The sequence below is a fragment of the Notolepis coatsorum genome, assembly GCF_963971535.1.
Source record: "Notolepis coatsorum genome assembly, chromosome: 2".
Classification (NCBI taxonomy): Eukaryota; Metazoa; Chordata; class Actinopteri; order Aulopiformes; family Paralepididae; genus Notolepis; species Notolepis coatsorum.
Window position 1 is genome coordinate 187,265,344 of NC_140166.1, and position 13,645 is coordinate 187,278,988.

Genomic DNA, 13,645 nt, shown 5'->3' on the forward strand with positions numbered 1-13,645 from the left:
AGTCTCATCGGCGAACGGTAAAAGGACACTAACGTTATTTTCAGCCCGATTGTCCATTCCTTTGTTTGCAATCAGTCTGATCAATATATCAACCCATACTAAATAAAGCCGTTACTGACGAATCGATCAAGGAATTATAAACGACCCCCCCCCCCCTTTCCTTCATGCATGATGAAGCATAATGTATACCGATCATATACATTTGAATTTTTAAATATAACGTGTATAGGAAAGAAACGCCAATCGATAATCTATCATATGCGTCAGGGCCTATAACTAGCGTTTTTGGAATTACAGCAGAAAAGCTTAAAGACATACTTATATTCTAGACCAGTGGTCACCAACCTTTTTAAGCCAAATATCACTTCTTTTTTTTTGGTGAAGGCAAGATCTACCTATTGAAGCGTTGAGAGAAAAAGACAGCCAAGATTGTACTTTAAACTAAATTACTTTTATTTGCCTGTATTCTAATTACATGCAATGCTTTGGTCCAACATTAAAACGTCAAAGTAGAACTATTATGTACTTTCTCAGTCAGTGCTAAGTGCAGTCATCTTATGCAGCATCACTTTTCACATCAAAACAAAAGTAGAACTGTAATGTGGACTCTCATATTATTAACATTGACAAACATATTTACAATTAGCATTTTATAAAGTAGAACTGTAATGTGTACTTTCTCAGTCAGTGCTAAGTGCAGCATCACTTTTCACATCAAAACAAAAGTAGAACTGTAATGTGTACTTTCTCAGTCAGTGCTAAGTGCAGTCAGTGCTAAGTGCAGCATCATTTTCACATCAAAACAAAAGTAGAACTGTATGTGTACTTTCTCAGTCAGTGCTAAGTGCAGCATCACTTTTCACATCAAAACAAAAGTAGAACTGTAATGTGGACTCTCAGGGTAAGATAATTTTTTTTTTTTTTTTTTTTTTTTTTTTCATGGAAAGATCTACAGGGACAGTCTCAAAGATCGACCAGTCGATCAAGATCGACGGGTTGGTGACCACTGTTCTAGACGGTATTAACACAATAATGTATGAATGAAAAAATATAACGTTCCCACATCCGGAACGATAGATAATCGATGTTGAATGGGCCATAGTAATGCAGATTATAGCCCTGCAAAGAAGGTAAACATCTCCATAGGCTTACAGTGCTGGCAGACTGGGTATAATGATGGGCACAATGCCTGGCGCCCAATGTGTTAATATCAGAAGATGACGTCAAAGCTATTGTGGGATATTGTGGATATCCTGAAGAACGTTCTCAGTCAACCGAGATCAAGATAATAAGGTTTATTAGCCAGACAGAAATATACACATAGTATTTAGAGAGAATGGCTGAGGCTCTCGCCCTAGGTGATCAGCTGAAATGACCCAGGTAGAGACCCAGAATGTTTCCGGGAGGAGCCCTATATAGTGAAAAGGGGGAGGAGGGGGTCCCATTTGATAGGTCAAATGGGTGGGGGGGGGGGGACACAGGATAGGGGACAAAGGGGAGGGGAGGGGGGTGTCTTTACATGAGAGTTGGGGAATCAATATATTATTCCAGACTATCAACAAAGTACTGGATCCCAACACTCCAGAGGGGCTAATAAACAAGGTGTGGTTTGATGTTCAACAAAGTACTGGATCCCAACACTCCGGAGGGGCTAATAAACAAGGTGTGGTTTGATGTTCAACTGCACTTCGGGGCGTAGGGGAAATTAGAGCCATCGGCAGCTCAAAAAAACGTCATTCACCATCAAAAGAGACTGAACGGGCTAAAGTATGCAACACTGACCTTCAATGAGCACACAAAGAATCACAATGACCCACAGGGGAAGCATAAAGAGAGCACAAGGGCCATTATGACTCTTATACACAGAGTAGTATGACTCTTATACAGGAGTATTATGACTATTATACAGGAGTACTATGACTCTTATACACAGAGTATTATGACTCTCTCTTATACACAGAGTATTATGACTCTTATACACAGAGTATTGTGACTAGTATTATGACTCTTGTACACAGAGTAGTACGACTCTTATACAGGAGGAGTGTTATGACTATTATACAGGAGTACTATGACTCTTATACAGGAGTACTATGACTCTTATACAGGAGTACTATGACTCTTATGTCACAGAGTAGTATGACTCATACAGGAGTACTATGACTCTTATACACAGAGTAGTATGACTCTTATACAGGAGTACTATGACTCTTATACACAGTAGTATGACTCTTACAGAGTATTATGATTAAAGCAGGAGGAGCAGCACACTTGTTAAAGAGTGCTGGGCCTACAACATTTTAGGGAATTAGGGTGTACTATATTTTTGTTAGGAAGATATGTGCGTGCTGCAGATGGTCTTTTGATTGGCCCATCATACAACTGCTGTCATTCAAGACCCAATCGGTAATCTAAAAAATGGGCGGCCCCACCACCAATAACAACAAAGAGAAATGGAGACATTATGTTTTCTTTAGAGTTTACTTTAGGTTAGGATTAGGTGTGACATCTCGAGTGAGGTTACAGTTAGGGTTAGGTTTATAAACAAACGTGCTTAAAGATATGTGGAGAATTTAAATCAGACCTATAGGGCTGTCTGTTTTATTTTTTTAAATCAACTCTGCCTCTCTTTGTTAACTACAACAAGCAATGCTGTTTGTTATTTAAGATGAGGTCGGACTCGGCACTGACAGATTTGTGTTAATTGTGCTGCTTTTATAAAGCCTCAAATGACGGCTTACAATATTTCATGAAAGCAAAGTGTTTTGTTTGTCTAAGATTTTAAAAGGTTTCAACTTTACAGCACTGACAAAGTTGAACAAAGTGCTGTACAAGTCCCACAACATAAAAAAAAACACTTTTTTTTAATATATATATATACATTTTTGTATCTCTAAGCTTCGAATTAAAATGTAATCTCGGCCCCGAAGCTTCGAATTCCAAAAAAAAATTCAAAGGTCAGCCCTACAGACCTAGGACATAAACCATCAAGTTTTTACTGCGTTAAAGCCTTATTAAAAGGGGAATGGCTGCCATTTTTTTTAAACTGTATGTTGTTTAATATACATTACTAATACAACAGGTTAGAAAAAGGCCCACATTCCATACTCATGTCTGTGCATTCATCAAGAATGCGCTTCAAGGGGGCGCCCAAGTGGTGAACCATGTAACGCGCTGCGTCGCAAAGCGGCCGACCCGGGTTCGATTCCTGGACCCGGCGTCATTTGCCGAATGTCTTCAACCCGCTCTGTCTCCCGTTCTTCCTCCCTCTCTCTCTCTCTCTCTCTCTCTACCGGACTGCCTGGTAGTAAAAACAATACAAATCTACCAAAAACATAATAAAAAATTTTAATAAAAGAATGCGCTTCAAAACCATTTAGGGAGAGCGTCATCAAAGTAATTGAGTCGCCAGGCAGCTCAACAACGAAATGAATGGAGTGTGAAATTACAGCTAAATGAAAACTTAAAATACATATTCAATAATTTGGCAGAGCATCATTTTCTGGAAGATGAAAAGCTTCAGGTACATGATCCTACATTTCTGAGTTTGATTGTTTTCCAGTGTCCATTGATTTAGTGAGTTTACCACCAAAGGGAAGTCAGGACATCAGTTCAGCAGGTCTCAGCTTGATACATGTTGCAGTTATGTGCATTTCCTGTCTCAAAATGACTAAATATTGAGACCAATATCACCTTTGCTACTCTCACTCAACCTACACAACACTGGTAACACATGACTTCTGAATCTGACTTGTAAACAAAAAGCAAATGGGCCAAATTGATGAGAGCACAGCTTGTCTGATGTAGCATGTGTGCTCCAGCCATGCAGCCCTCTGTCTGCACCATTCACATCTTCCAGAGAGTACGTTCATAAAATCAATGGCTACAGGAAAATAACCAAACTCAAACATTTAAGTTATACCTGTCCTAGCTTACAAAACGTACAAACAGAAAATGGTACACCCGTTAGTTTTATTTCGCTTTCATTAATTAATTTCCTCGAACTGCCATGCTGCAGGCATTAGTAGCTACAGTGCAGGTTTTCTCCTCGTTGTAGGACCTAATGAAGAACATAAATGTTCAGGAAATGACTCATACAGAATTATGTGGACCTTGCTGCATGTATGGACGACCGAGAAGACTGGAGACTCCGTTGTCAAGCTTGTCTGAGGACGACCAAATGATGAAATGGCTGTTGTTCCCCTTTAACAGATTATTGGCCACAAAAATCTCACATTTACATTTACTCACATGACAAGCAACGAGCATATTATTATATTATCCTAGGAAATGTGTCAGTGTGTGTGTGTGTGTGTGTGTATGTAATGTGTGTGTGACAGTACTGTGTGTATGGGTAGTGTGGGTGTGTGTGACTGTGTGTATGGGTAATGTGTGTGTGTGTGTGTCCGTCTGTGTTTACTCATTCGCCACACTATCAGACAGACAGAAGCACGTGTGACTCACCAGCCCTGCTCAAACACCAGAAGAGCGACAGAAGGTCAAGCCTGTTTATACCTTCTGCTCCAAACCCATCGTCTGAACTGCTAACCTCAACAACAACAAAAACAAGTGGCTAAATAATCAAATAAATACTGCCATGAATATTCATTACAAATTTTACTGCTACAGCAAATAAATATGAATCTGGCTTCTAAATGGCGAGTCTGATGCAGAATAATTGGCAGAGCAGTTTCCTGTGTGTGTGTGTGTGTGTGTGTGTGTGTGTGTGTGTGTGTGTGTGTGTGTGTGTGTGTGTGCGCTCTAATGAGCATGTACTCCTGCAGAACAGTGAATGAATAGTGTTGGTGATGATGGTGAAAGGAATACATTTGAAATATAAGCTCATTCTAACCTCCGCTCGCTTTTACCAAACTGTGCAAATGAGCTCCAGTATCATGTCTCAATATGGCAGGTGTGTGTCAGTGATTCATTCAGATGCAGAGCAGTGCTTTTCTCTGTCTATTTATCCTGCAAAGAGACACACATGCACCCCTCCAGTAGCACTACCTAGCTAAACAGTTCAGTCAATGGAGCCGCCAATAGCTCCTAATAGAATGTCCCTCGAAATTAATGGTGCCTTCCTGTGTAGGCTTAGTTTTACTGGGCATATTGACCACACGCACCTAGCATCTGCTATTGTAATATGAAGTTTCCCTAATAGTTGTGTCCTGTCCTGTTCCATATCTTTGGTCAATCTCAACATGCCGTGTGTTATCAGGGAGAAGCAGGCCGACAGAGATCCTATCAGAGTATTGTACGTTACCTACTGTACTGTGTAACAGGGTGATAGATTTGTCCTGTCTGGCTACGCCTACGCCTACAGGTAGGGGTGTAACGGTACACCAAAACCACGTACCTCGGTTTTGAAGTCAAGGTTCGGTACAGGTTTTCGACTTTTTGGTACAGTGGGGGAAAGTTTGGCTTTCCATGTTCCACTCAGGGGTGATGTAGTGTGCAGTAACTAATTGTACTTGTAGGGCTGTCAACGAATATTCTATATTGAAATTAATAATCGACTTGTAAAAAAAGATATACAATAATTATTATTATTATATTAGATTGTGAAAAAAACAGCCCCCGGTGGGCGGTCATAAGTGGTTAACATACCGTTGTATTCGTTCGGTACACAGCCGTTCGGTACGGTACACACTGAAACGGTTCGGTATGGATACGTGTACCGCTTTACACCCCTACCTACAGGTGAGGGTAACAAATTACTCAAATGACGTGCTTAATTCAAATATCCTCTGAGTATACTGGGTGCTGTGTGTGTGTGTGTGTATAAGGCTCAGGAAAGCCTAGAGCTGAAATTAGTATGTGATACTGCTGCTGTGCATCAATAAAGGTAATTACATTTGTTCTTATTTGCGAGTGCTGACGGACTACTCCGTTTGCTTGTTTTCTTATTTTTTATTTCTCTTTCTCCGATTTTCTGTTTTTCTCCCCGTCCAATTTAGTCGCCGTGCCAATTCCCCCCCTCCCCTACCTGGCTGCTGTATGCATGTTCTCCTACGAGTCGGTACAAGGGCGTCCCGAAGCCGACCGCACGCTTCCTCCGATGCCATCTATTCTCCACCAAGTCCTGCCCCCGTTGAGCAAGCGCCGAGACCTGACCTGTAGGCGTCGCTGTCCACAACGCCAGATTCCCACCCACCAGCTTCCCACCCCCTAATACTGCCAATTGTATTAGTATGAACGACCAGCCAAGCTGGTAGCAACGCAGAGAGCTGGGCTCGAACCCAGCATCTCCTGCGTTGGTGACGAGCGCAATCTCCGCTACACCACCTGACCGCCCCCGTTTGCTCGTTTTTAGGGTAACAAAAAATTACCAAAGGGTGGTCAGGTGTAAAAGAAAAATAACCAGAAAGGTTTATTGAATGCCCTCAAAATTAGGGATTAGCCTATAGGTGCAAAAATGGCAATATCCATGCGAAAAAAGGCTGGAAAATGGAAAGGATCAACAGAACACAGGTCTGTCCCAGGGCAGAGCGGTGATTACCGTGGAGTGTTTAGGTGAAATTGCCCCACATACATGGTGATAAATTCTCTGCAAATACGTTGACAACTTGACATGACCCCCCATATAGGCCTAAGTAATGTTGTTCTACTGCCCTGGAACTTACAGCACACTGAGGGAGAGACTAGAGCCAGCGAGATAGGAAGACAGACAGACACAGAGAGAGACAGCGAGTTGGGGAGAGAGATACGACAGTAACAACACAGAGAGAGACGGTGAGCGACAGTGATCATCTTCTGCCTACTACTGGACCTGGTCCTCCTCTTGTCCCCTCTCTCCACAACGAACTCTGATCTCCACCAGTAGTGAAAACAGACAGGCTCACAGACGCAGACAGACAGACACTTTCCCATGTGACCGACACAAACCTATATTGTCGCATCACAAACGTCGGGCCACATGTTCATTTAATCACTGCTGACTCCAATGAGGGGGGCAGAGAGAGAGAGAGGAACAATAGGGGGGGGGGGCACTAAAACGCACCAATGGTTTACATGCACAGTTCACCACGTAGGCCATGATGCTGCAGCTTTATGCCTCCAGGCGGACAGACAGACAGACACACCAGGGTTCCCACAGACATTGCAAAATGAAATTCAAGGGCTTTTAAGTACTTTTCCAAGCACTATTTAAAATGTTCAAGGATGTCACTCGAAGGATACAATTAATGCTGTTTTTTGGCCTGCTTGCCAGCTAGAGCATCACACGTGAAGAAAGGAGGAAAAGCAGTTTGAGTGCGCGCGATTTTATTAAAGCAGAACCAAAAAAACGATTTCTTGATTCAGAACAATTTGATCATGGATGAACAAAACACTCAATGCGAATGGTTGGTTTGAATTTCAAGGACTTTTTAAGCACCTTGTCAATTTTCTGTTTTCAAGGAATTCCAGGCCTAATGAGTAGAGCTGGGTATTGTTGGGAACGCAGATACCAGTTCCACTGCTTCAAAGTCAAATTCTTGTTCTAAAATTACCCTATCCTACTTCCTTTTCTTTTCGCTTTTTTTTCATGTTTGTTTGTGGAATTAAAATGCATTTTATGCAATTAGAGTGAGGCAAATTATTTTCTGTGCATTATTTGTGTTGCTCAATTAGCCCATTTTCTCTGTGATGTTTTCTATGTAAACAGAAAGCCTAGTGTTTGGGGGGTAGGCTAGTAAAAAGGAATGGGGATTGGGGATATTGCTTTTTTTGTGCTGTTGCAATGTCTGTTTTGTGAATTAAAAGATGAGGCCTAAACATTTTATTTATCAGATGATAGTATACTCACTACAGCTGCAATAAAGAAAACATACTATTAGGTTATTTGGCCATTACAACGTTAGCCTATTTCAATACAGCTATTGTTCTTCAATGAGAGACAGTTCACCACCCTCTCCCATGATGGCTATTATTATTTGAGGGGTGTCATCATGATTAGTCAACTGAATCAAATAAAGCGAATACAAAAAAATATTTATTGAAAATTAGTGCATTAACTGGTGGCAGTTAAATGTTCCAAAGCGTCAATCTGATGGAAATACAAAAGAAGAAGAATTTCACTCAGAAGCACTAAGACTGTTCAAAAATACTCTAAAAAGACCCTGTTAAAGTGCATGATTTCAGTGTGCATTTGTGGGGGGAATAAAACGCAAACTTAAATGGAAATGTTTAATTGTCTGTCTGAAAAATATGAAGAAGACTATTCAAATGAATAGATGCATCAGTTTATCAATAACAAAAACAGTTGAATGAATCGATTACTTATAATAATGGTAAGCGGCAGTCTATGTTAGCAAAGTTAGTGAAATAGGGCAATTCAACTGATTTCCTAAAAAATAGCAGGAAACTGGACATCCCTGATTCTAAGAATCCACTTAGCCCACTGTGAACCAGATTCTCTCAATACCCTTGAATGCAGTTGTTTCAGTACTCAGCCCTGACAATGAGACGTCACACAGACACAGATACACAGCGGCATGGTCTCATATTGCATAATGTGCTTCAGCTTTGTTTGGTCAAGAGAAGACAACCGACCAACCAGGCAGCAAATTCAGTCAACCAGACATAGACAGATACCTCAAGGGATCAGGTTGTGCTGGCCTTGTGCTTCATACGCTGCAATATAGACAACCTCATCTGACACCTAACACCACTCAGCACAGAAACAGAAAGACCACCACACACATATATATATTATATATATATATATATACACGACAGTCGTGGCGGGAACCCCTTCGGACACACACACACACACTAGACGGACATTCTGGTAACCATGGAAATCCTCCTCCCCACGTGCTGATGTCACAGGTGTTGCATCATGACCCAAACAGCCCAAGTAATCACCTAGACTGCTGTGAAGAAATACCCCCAATCAGCCCCCAGAGAGTCAAGAGTCAGACGCAAGGTGAAGATGGCAGATGGAGGGATGGGCAGCTAAGTGAGAGAGGAGGAGAGGACAGGGGCGGCTAACAATAGATCCCCACCCGTGTCTCAAAAAGACAGGGAGAGACGGATATAGGCGAGGAATGCGAGTCCGGGAGAAACAGAGACATAGAGGAACAGAAAGACAAACTAAGAGTGAGAGAAATAGAGAGAGAGGAACAGAGGTGGAGAGACAGAAGACAGAAGTGTCAGAGAGAAGCAGAGACAAAAAACAACAGACAAAAAGGTGAGAGGGACAAACAGGGAGACTGTGAGATAAAGATGGGGAGAGGTAGAAGGATGAACAGGGAGAGTGTGTAACAGGGAGACTGAGATAAAGATGGAAAGATGAACAGAGAGAGTGTGTGTAACAGGGAGACTGTGAGTGAGATAAAGATGGAAAGATGAACAGAGAGAGAGAGAGTGTAACAGGGAGACTGTGAGATAAAGATGGAAAGATGAACAGAGAGAGAGAGAGTGTGTGTAACAGGGAGACTGTGAGATAAAGATGGGGAGAGGTAGAAGGATGGACAGAGAGAGTGTGTAACAGGGAGACTGTGAGATAAAGATGGGGAGAGGTAGAAGGATGGACAGAGAGAGTGTGTAACAGGGAGACTGTGAGATAAAGATGGGGAGGTGGAAAGATGGACAGAGAGTGTGTAACAGGGAGACTGTGAGATAAAGATGGAGAGAGGTAGAAGGATGGACAGAGAGTGTGTAACAGGGAGACTGTGAGATAAAGATGGAGAGGTAGAAGGATGGACAGGGAGAGTGTGTAACAGGGAGACTGTGAGATAAAGATGGGGAGGTGGAAAGATGGACAGAGAGTGTGTAACAGGGAGACTGTGAGATAAAGATGGAGAGAGGTAGAAGGATGGACAGGGAGAGAGTGTAACAGGGAGACTGTGAGATAAAGGTGGAGAGAGGTAGAAGGATGAACAGGGGAGACTGTGAGATAAAGGTAAAGGTGGAGAGGGGTGGAAAGATGGACAGAGAGAGTGTAACAGGGAGACTGTGAGATAAAGGTGGAGAGGTAGAAGGATGAACAGGGGAGACTGTGAGATAAAGGTGGAGAGGGGTGGAAAGATGGACAGAGAGCATGTGTAACAGGGAGACTGAGATAAAGATGGAAAGATGAACAGAGAGAGAGAGTAACAGGGAGACTGGGAGATAAAGGTGAAGAGCGGTGGAAAGATGAACAGAGAGAGAGTAACAGGGAGACTGTGAGATACAGATGGGGAGAGGTAGAAGGATGAACAGGGGGAGAGTGTAAAAAGGGAGACTGTGAGATAAAGGTGGAGAGAGGTGGAAAGATGAACAGTGTGTAACAGGGAGACTGTGAGATAAAGATGGAAAGATGAACAGAGAGAGAGTAACAGGGAGACTGTGAGATAAAGGTGAAGAGAGGTGGAAAGATGAACAGAGAGAGAGTGTGTAACAGGGAGACTGAAATAAAGGTGGAGAGAGGTGGAAAGATGAACAGAGAGTGTGTAACAGGGAGACTGTGAGATAAAGATGGGGAGAGGTAGAAGGATGAACAGGGAGTGTAACAGGGGAGACTGTGAGATAAAGGTGGAGAGAGGTGGAAAGATGGACAGAGAGAGTGTGTAACAGGGAGACTGTGAGATAAAGATGGGGAGAGGTAGAAGGATGAACAGGGAGAGAGTGTGTAACAGAGACTGAGATAAGGTGGATAGAGGTGGAAAGATGGACAGAGTGTGTAACGGAGACTGAGATAAAGGTGGAGAGGTGGAAAGATGGACAGAGAGAGTGTGTAACGGAGACTGAGATAAGGTGGATAGAGGTGGAAAGATGGACAGAGTGTGTAACGGAGACTGAGATAAAGGTGGAGAGGTGGAAATATGGACAGAGTGTGTAACGGAGACTGAGATAAAGGTGGAGAGAGGTAGAAGGATGAACAGAGAGAGAGAGAGTGTGTATATCAGGCTGTGCAGTGGGCTTGCTTGCTGCTGTCTCACACTGCTAGCCACCGGAACCAAAGCCATATGTCAGCAGCAACGCATCACACACACTGCATCCTGAGATGAGTGATGGAGGGAGAGAGCGAAGGAGAGACAGATGGAGGCAGATAGATGCATGTAGAATAGCAGAATGAGGGATGGCTTGGGGACTTGTCACTTGGTGATCCACAGGATTTATACTGTTAAATCATCCTATATAGCCTACATGTAAGCAGCTGGTGACAGGATCCTATGTGCCGTGAAGCTTGGCAGTTCAGCCTACTGTACTTTCACACCATTGTACAACCCAAGGGATGTAGTGGTCTGGTGTAGATTAATTAAGGGAGTAGGCCTAGCTAGCTACTGACCGTACTATGGTGCATGGTGAAGCTGTCAGGCAGGTGTCCAGAAACGGAGAAATGCTTACCGCTGGATGCTTCTGGGAATGTGTGTATTCTACCTGGTATCATCCCGTGGGGCTAGTGTCCATTCAATAGTAAGCAACACAAGAGTTCCATAGTCAAGTCACCAGTGAAGTGTGGCTACAAAAACTAGTATCACACAGACTTGAGCTGCACCGTTAAGACCAGAGAGCAGAGCAGGGAGGGGGTCTGTAGAAGAGAGCAGGGAGGGGGGTCTGTAGAAGAGAGCAGGGAGGGGGGTCTGTAGAAGAGAGCAGGGAGGGGGGTCTGTAGAAGAGAGCAGGGAGGGGGGTCTGTAGAAGAGAGCTGGGAGGGGGGGGTCTGTAGAAGAGAGCAGGGAGGGGGGTCTGTAGAAGAGAGCTGGGAGGGGGGTCTGTAGAAGAGAGCTGGGAGGGGGGGGTCTGTAGAAGAGAGCAGGGAGGGGGGTCTGTAGAAGAGAGCAGGGAGGGGGGTCTGTAGAAGAGAGCAGGGAGGGGGGTCTGTAGAAGAGAGCAGGGAGGGGGGTCTGTAGAAGAGAGCAGGGAGGGGGTCTGTAGAAGAGAGCAGGGAGGGGGGTCTGTAGAAGAGAGCTGGGAGGGGGGTCTGTAGAAGAGAGCAGGGAGGGGGGTCTGTAGAAGAGAGCAGGGAGGGGGGTCTGTAGAAGAGAGCAGGGAGGGGGGTCTGTAGAAGAGAGCTGGGAGGGGGGTCTGTAGAAGAGAGCTGGGAGGGGGGTCTGTAGAAGAGAGCAGGGAGGGGGGGGTCTGTAGAAGAGAGCAGGGAGGGGGGTCTGTAGAAGAGAGCTGGGAGGGGGGTCTGTAGAAGAGAGCAGGGAGGGGGGTCTGTAGAAGAGAGCTGGGATGGGGGTCTGTAGAAGAGAGCAGGAGGGGGGTCTGTAGAAGAGAGCAGGGAGGGGGGTCTGTAGAAGAGAGCAGGAGGGGGGTCTGTAGAAGAGAGCAGGGAGGGGGGTCTGTAGAAGAGAGCAGGGAGGGGGGTCTGTAGAAGAGAGCAGGGAGGGGGGTCTGTAGAAGAGAGCAGGGAGGGGGGTCTGTAGAAGAGAGCAGGGAGGGGGGTCTGTAGAAGAGAGCTGGGAGGGGGGGGTCTGTAGAAGAGAGCAGGGAGGGGGGTCTGTAGAAGAGAGCTGGGAGGGGGGTCTGTAGAAGAGAGCTGGGAGGGGGGTCTGTAGAAGAGAGCAGGGAGGGGGGTCTGTAGAAGAGAGCAGGGAGGGGGTCTGTAGAAGAGAGCAGGGAGGGGGGTCTGTAGAAGAGAGCAGGGAGGGGGGGGTCTGTAGAAGAGAGCAGGGAGGGGGGTCTGTAGAAGAGAGCTGGGAGGGGGGTCTGTAGAAGAGAGCAGGGAGGGGGGTCTGTAGAAGAGAGCTGGGATGGGGGTCTGTAGAAGAGAGCAGGAGGGGGGTCTGTAGAAGAGAGCAGGGAGGGGGGTCTGTAGAAGAGAGCAGGGAGGGGGGTCTGTAGAAGAGAGCAGGGAGGGGGGTCTGTAGAAGAGAGCTGGGAGGGGGGTCTGTAGAAGAGAGCAGGGAGGGGGGGGTCTGTAGAAGAGAGCAGGGAGGGGGGTCTGTAGAAGAGAGCTGGGAGGGGGGTCTGTAGAAGAGAGCTGGGAGGGGGGTCTGTAGAAGAGAGCAGGGAGGGGGGTCTGTAGAAGAGAGCTGGGAGGGGGGTCTGTAGAAGAGAGCAGGGAGGGGGGTCTGTAGAAGAGAGCAGGGAGGGGGGTCTGTAGAAGAGAGCAGGGAGGGGGGTCTGTAGAAGAGAGCTGGGAGGGGGGTCTGTAGAAGAGAGCTGGGAGGGGGGTCTGTAGAAGAGAGCAGGGACAGGGGTCTGTAGAAGAGAGCTGGGAGGGGGGTCTGTAGAAGAGAGCTGGGACGGGGGTCTGTAGTGCATGGTGGCAGCGGGAGGCAGAGAGCTGCAGCTCGGCTAAACACACAGCTGTGTCCAGCTGCGCTGCGAGGAGACACTGGAAGCATTGTTCCCCACAGGGAAAGTTTTTTTGAGGGGTGCAGCACACACATACACCGATATTCACAAAAAATAACTGACTGTAGTCTATGCCAGCCCAGGTGTCTCCTGTCTCTCTGTTTACGTTGTTCCAATCCAAGTCAGTAACGAAGGAAAGGCCTCGCAGGAGGCTGAAAACGGGAACCGTGGGACACAAGGGGCCAACGAACGAGGATGTGGGGAAAAATGGAAATCCGCTGAGCTGCCGCGGTGTCCAAAGCGGAGTCGAATCACACACAACACGTCGGGATCGATCACTCGGATCATCTCAAGCGGCGCCTAAACATCATATTATACACATTTGCACAACAGCAGCACAACGCGGACACAAAACATGGGAAAAAAAGCGAAG

The 13,645-nt window shown here is 45.4% G+C and overlaps 1 protein-coding gene across 2 annotated transcripts in view; it reads right to left on the minus strand.

The window, feature by feature from the left end:
• Positions 1 to 13,645, minus strand: part of LOC311223105 (uncharacterized protein C1orf21 homolog) — a 94,833-nt gene that overhangs the window by 80,872 nt on the left and 316 nt on the right. The gene's annotated exons all lie outside the window — the stretch shown is intronic.